General features: G+C 33.4%; 1 non-coding gene across 1 annotated transcript; it reads left to right on the forward strand.

The window, feature by feature from the left end:
• Positions 1-5,433: 5,433 nt before the first annotated feature.
• Positions 5,434-5,541, forward strand: LOC131167165 (small nucleolar RNA R71). The gene has a single exon (XR_009140024.1). It is a non-coding gene; the product is annotated as a small nucleolar RNA R71 (small nucleolar RNA).
• The last annotated feature ends 780 nt before the right edge of the window (positions 5,542-6,321 follow it).

The raw sequence follows: 6,321 nt of genomic DNA on the forward strand, positions 1-6,321 counted from the left end.
AAGTAACTCAGGTTTTCGGTATTCAATTTTGGTTTCCATCTTAGAAAATGTAAATTTACAGGTTTCCTTTTAGTTTTGATTTTGATTTCCAAAATATAACCGAACCAAAAAATCAAAAAACTGATTTAAATTTAAATTATATATATAAATTAATATAATTACTTAATTGATCCATTTAATATTTAGAAATCAAAATGTCCAATAGATTTTCAAGAACCCTTATAAAAAGCAAATGTTGAATATTTAGAAAATCAGTTAAAAACATAAAATAATCGCAACCTAACCGCCAAATGTTCGGTTCTCTAAGGGATAATAAATTTGGTTCGGTTTCGGTTTGGGAAGACTAAAAACCACTGTTGAGAAGTGCCTTAATACCTTTTCAGTATATTTAGATTGATGAACAAAAATTCTGCCATTTACATGTTCAATGTGTAAAGTCAAGACAATATTTTGCCTTTCCTAATCTTTCTGACTCACTCTAAAAATAAGCAGTTCGGAAGCTATCCCAAGTATAGGAGTTCAGTCGTGCAATAATTAGTCCAAGGGTTAGATCATCTCCTTAGGGATTGCAGTTTAGCTCCAAATTTTGTGTAAGTCCAAAAGAAAATATGAAAAGAATTTTTTACTGAACATAGTTCAGATTCAGTTCCTAGGATAGGATGTCTGAGAATTTTGTGACGAAATTAAAAAAATGTGAACTTTTATTTATGAACTTAAAATTAAAATATAAATTAAAAACCTAATACGCTTAGAATAATAAGAAACGAATGACGGTAATTAAATTTTATTTAGAAGACAATAAATAAATCCTACCCATGAAATTCCGGACAAAAGCCTAAAGATCAAAACTTTATTAATTAACTGAAACATTCAACCATAAAATTAAACACCAACTGAACAATTGAACTTAACCCAATTAATTAATGTAAACAAAATTAAACTTAATCCTATAATAAATTCAAACAAAAATAAATTAACCTAAACTTAAATAATGGATTAACAACACTTAATCGAACTTAATAAACTAAAACGCAATAAAAACTTAGATTTTTATTAAACTAAACTTGAAATAAATAGAACCCAACAAAATTCAAATCTTAAAGAAGATTTTTTTTAAGAGACCAAACCAAACTTTAACAATGAAAAATAACCCAACCAAAATTAACTCTAATAATGATATTAAATAAGAAGAGAAAAAAAATTGCATCTAATAATAATAACCCAACATAAATTTAAAAGCTCGGAACTTCAATTAAAATTCAACTAAAAATTAACAATGATCAATTAAGTATTTAATTGTAAGAAGAAGAAAAAAACTAGAGAACAAGAGGAGAAAGAAAAAGAAACGAAGAAAGAGAGAGAGAGAGAGAGAGAGGTGTAAGCCTGAAGAGGCCGAAGCTTGCTACTGTGTTGCCTCCCCGCTCCAGCAAAAGAGAGACAAAAAATTCTCTAAACCCTAGCCTACCCAAAAAAAAAAAAAACCCAAAACCAAACTTTTTGACTTTTTTTATCCTTTTATTTCCTTTCCATATTGCTTCAATTGCACATTTGAAATCCCGTGCCCCAGGGAGCTCCAGTGCATGGGCCTAGCATGCAGCCCTCTCACGTGGTCACATCACTTTTTTTTTTCTCTTCCTTTTGTTAACACATAATCAGTTCTGCACTTCAAGCCCGATTTTGACCTTCCTACAACCCGTATCTCTCAAAGTTCAAAACATGAAAGTTGTAGAGTACTTTCTCAGATTTTCATAGAACTTTAAATCATCTCTATCAAAGTTTGAACGAAAAAGTTATGCCCAGATTACAAAGTAATGTCGAAATAGTCCATAAAAATAGTGTATGGTAACTTCACATCCAATTTCGACCTTGATGCAACTAATATTTCTCAAAATGTAAAACATGAAAGTTGTAGAGGGTTATTTTAGCTTTTCATAGCATTTTCAATCATCTGAATCGGAGTTTGGATGAAAATGTTACACATAGATTATCGAAAACAACTTCTTTTGCATGAATGGCTCGGCTTCCGAAAATTATACTTTAAATGTCCATAAAAATCTCAGATGCTCACGATCTTGATTTGGACTCCGCCTCACGTACACGGTACCTCTTCATGTTCATGACCCGCATCCATTCTAATCTCGAATTTAATTTCTAGAATTTTTCTTGTAATAAAAAAAATACAAAAATCCATAAATTATTTGAAATAAGATTAAATATTACAAATTGAGCGCAATGCTAAAATATTGAGCATACTTAGGCATTTAATTAAAATTATAATCCTTAATGCATGAATTTAAATGCCTAATTACGCAGCTTTGATGCGTAATCACACCCCCCAACTAAAGTTTTGCTAGTCTCTAGCAAATAAGAGAAAAAAGAAAACTACCAAATCCTATCTACCTCCTCTTTCACGGGAAACACGATTGCATTTACCAAATGTAGTAAGGTTTTAAGCCCATAAGTCAATCCTAGTGGATGAGTTATAGTCTCGTGAGGGTTTCTACGGCGACACCCACAAACACCAATTCCAATGAATATTAAATGAATGTACATGCAACACGAATATACCATTTCATATACATGAATATCACTAGATTACACACAAGCTCATACACAATTCATGCAATTTCGAGACAAGTCATTCATACAAGTTTCATCATTATATAGCCGTTAAGAACAATATACTCACATAAAGTTAACCAGTAATTACAATTCAGAGTTAATGTAGCCATATAAATTCGGGTATAAACAGGCGAAATCTCGAGGTATGTGTAATGTGTATGACTCGTTACACCATGGATACCAGTGGACACCTACAGAACGGTCGTTTTGGTTCAACCTAACTGGTATACCCTTAAAAATATTCAAAAAAAAAATGGGTTCACTCGTCATATGTGAGGAGGAGTGTCGTGATCAAACATCCCACATATTGCAAGGAACAAACGCTAAATATATGGAGTGGACTAGTCTGAAAAGGATCCAGCCTATTTGTGAGGTGTCAGGTTCTTCACCCTAGCATCTTCTCACCTACTCGTCATATCCAACCAAGACCACCCTAGATCAATTTATTCATAAACAAGGTGTAATACATTTGAATCATTGAGCGGTTGAAGAGTCTTTATATGTGGAGAACATATGCCGTGTCCTTGACGTTTTTTTTTTTTTTTTTTGGTATTTGTTTGGAGCATGTATTAATTTTTGACCCCATTCTGGTGCATTTCTTTTTTTTTTCTTTTTTTTTTTTTCTGTTCATTCTTCAATTTATATCTTTTCATGGTCAATTAGAACAATCATTACACTTCTTTTGTTGTCTTCATACCACCCATGTGAATTAAGTTTAAGCAGGAATCCATGAAATAAGTCTATTTTTAGGGGTGGCTCAGCCTTCACATCTTGAGTAGGCTATAAGACTTAGGTTTCTATCTTCCCACTGGATGTCATCTCTAGGCTAGCAAGTCAAAAATCGAGACTAATGTACAAAGAGTATCTAGAAAAAAGGGAAAGTTGAGTTTCATAAACTCTGAGCTGACGCCAAAAAACTTAAAATAATGATAAATGGCTCAACAGTACCTCACAAAGTGTCAAAGTCGCCACAGGCGCTCTCTCAATGCTCACAAAAAACCCTAAGTGCTACAAGTCACATGAACGTGTATTTTCAGTCTCATGAGATACCATATAAATACAAGAGTTTATATAGTCAGATTAACACGAATGAACTAGTAATCAACATATATAGAGTTACAATTTCTAGATTAGCCATATAAAAATAAACTACACATAAATAACCCACTATACAACTTAAGTGTGTAACTCCTAGGTTATATGTAAGTATGTAAAAGATATAAGTCAGTGTTAATCATGGCCTAATCATCCATATTCAATTTTTTTTTTCAATGTATTTTCTCATCCCCCCCCCCCCCAAACCAAGCAAGAGAGAGCAATAGCTTAATGATAAGAACACTAAAGCACACACTTACAAAGAAATTTTAGCAATAAGAAATAGCAAGTGTGAGTGTAGGAGGCTTTAAAATGAATATATGAGATTTTTAAATTTCAGAGAATTTTGGCTAATCAAGATTGCTAATTAGCGACAAATCTTTTCAAATGAGGGGGTATATATAGAGTTCTCCAAAATTATAACCATCCAGGACATAATAGTCATTTTAGAAAAAGTTTAACTAAGGTTAATAATTTTTTAAAGGTCGCCAACTCAAGAGCACCGGTCGACAGAACTTAAGGTTCGATTGACCAAGTAACATAGTTCGGTTGACCGCTGAAAAATTAAACTAAGAGTTTGGTCGACCGTACTGAGGGTCTTAAAGGCGATTTTCCAATTTTACGCAGTTCGGTCGACTAGGTGAAATTTGTACTCAATGGTTTGGTCAACCATGGCATTGAGATTTCCCACGTGGGGGTTCGGTCGACCAGGGCGTTGCCCATATATTTCTGGTTGATCGATCGAGTGGTCAAACCGTTGATGTAGTGGGAGTTTGGTCGAGCAAGCTGTATGAACTTGGCAAGGTTCGGTCGACCGTGCTATGGTCAAAACGTTGACTTCTGACTGGTTCGGTCGACCGAATGCTTTTATACTTTCTAGTTTGGTCAACCGAACATGCATTTTTTAATGCATTTCGGTTCTAATCCCCTTATACATTAACCTTATTCATATAAACACATTTCTTAATGCATGCATATGGATCCTAAGGTCATTCTAGGTTTTTTTAAGCTTACCTATCATATAATGCATGTAATGCATTTGATTATTACAGACCATTTTTCTCCTAATTACTATTACAGACCTGCATTACATAAAATGAATTTAAAATACAACACAAATATAGTCTTCAGGGTTTTAAAGTTCTACTTTATGTGGCATCATTTTGATTTGCCAATTATATACCTGCACATATCTTTAGATAGCTGTCAAATACAACAAGTATTTGTCATTATCAAAATTGGGTGTGACCTATAAGGTCAATAATATCCAACTGCGCACTCATCACATTAATGATGTCCCGCAATTCATTCATGGTTTAAGTATTAAGCTACATATATTCCTGAAGTGTATTAGCCACTTGTGCCATGTATCCTCAAAAGATGGTGTTGGTGAAACAGGAGCTTCGTTAGGTTGAAATTCTGGAAGTGCATAGCTCTAATAGATTTGCTGTGGCTGATACTGAGGTGGAGGAGCATCTGGATAATATGTTGGCTTATATTTACCTCCACCACTGATTGTGCTGATAGATTACTGCCATGGGTGCTTGATTGTATCATGTATTCCATTATCGGAAACTTTCATCTAAGTAATCAAAAAATGATAATGCTTGATTCGGTTCCTTGCTGAAGAGTTCTCCATTGCACATAGTCTGGACAAATTGTTTGTAATCAGGAGTAAAAGCTATATATAAATAACTGACTAACCTCCATGATTCAAACCCGTGATGTGGACAAGTACTTATTAGATCCTTGAACCTCTCCTAGCAAGCTCGAAAGCTCTCATCATCCTTCTGCATAAACTGAATGATCTGTTCCTACAAAAATTGAGTTCTCTGTGAGAAACAAAACTTATGCAGAAATTCACGCTTCATATCAACCCAATTAAAGATAGAGTGAGGTCTCAAAGAATTAGACCACATATTCGCCCTATCCTTCAAAGAGGCAACAAATAAACGAAGTCTAGTAAATTTATCAGTTCTAGCATAAGGGAAAAAAAAATTGCAAGTCAACTCAAACTTTATCAGGTGCCGATAAGGATACTCAGATTCTATCCTGTAGAACTGAAGCATCAATGACATCCTCCCGCACTGAATCATGAAATTAAGTGCGTCATTAGGTAAAGCAATGTAAGATGGTGCAATGGTGTATGTAGGTTACAAAAAATCCATAAGCGTGCATGGTGCAAATGCAGCCATATTTTCTTCAAAACTCATTTTTTTTATTTCTTTTATTTATTTATTATTATTTTTTTCTTCATGAGAAAAATTAAACTAACGGGAAAAACACTAGTTTGAAACTAAAACTGACATTCTCCGGCAATGGCGCCAAAAACTTGACTTTAAAAATGAGCAGCTTGGAAGCTATCCCAAGTATAAGAGTTCAGTCGTGTAATAATTAGCCTAAGAGTCAGATCGTCTCATCAAGGAATGCAGTTTAGTTCCATATTTTGTATAATTCCAAAAGAAAATAAGAAATTTTTTTTTTTATTAAACACAATTCAGATTCAATTCCTAGGATATTTGAGAATTTTGTGATGAAATTAAAAAAACGTGAACTTTTATTTATGAACTTAAAATTAAAACATAAAATAAGAACCTAATACGT

The sequence above is a fragment of the Malania oleifera genome, chromosome 10 (genome assembly GCF_029873635.1).
Source record: "Malania oleifera isolate guangnan ecotype guangnan chromosome 10, ASM2987363v1, whole genome shotgun sequence".
Classification (NCBI taxonomy): Eukaryota; Viridiplantae; Streptophyta; class Magnoliopsida; order Santalales; family Ximeniaceae; genus Malania; species Malania oleifera.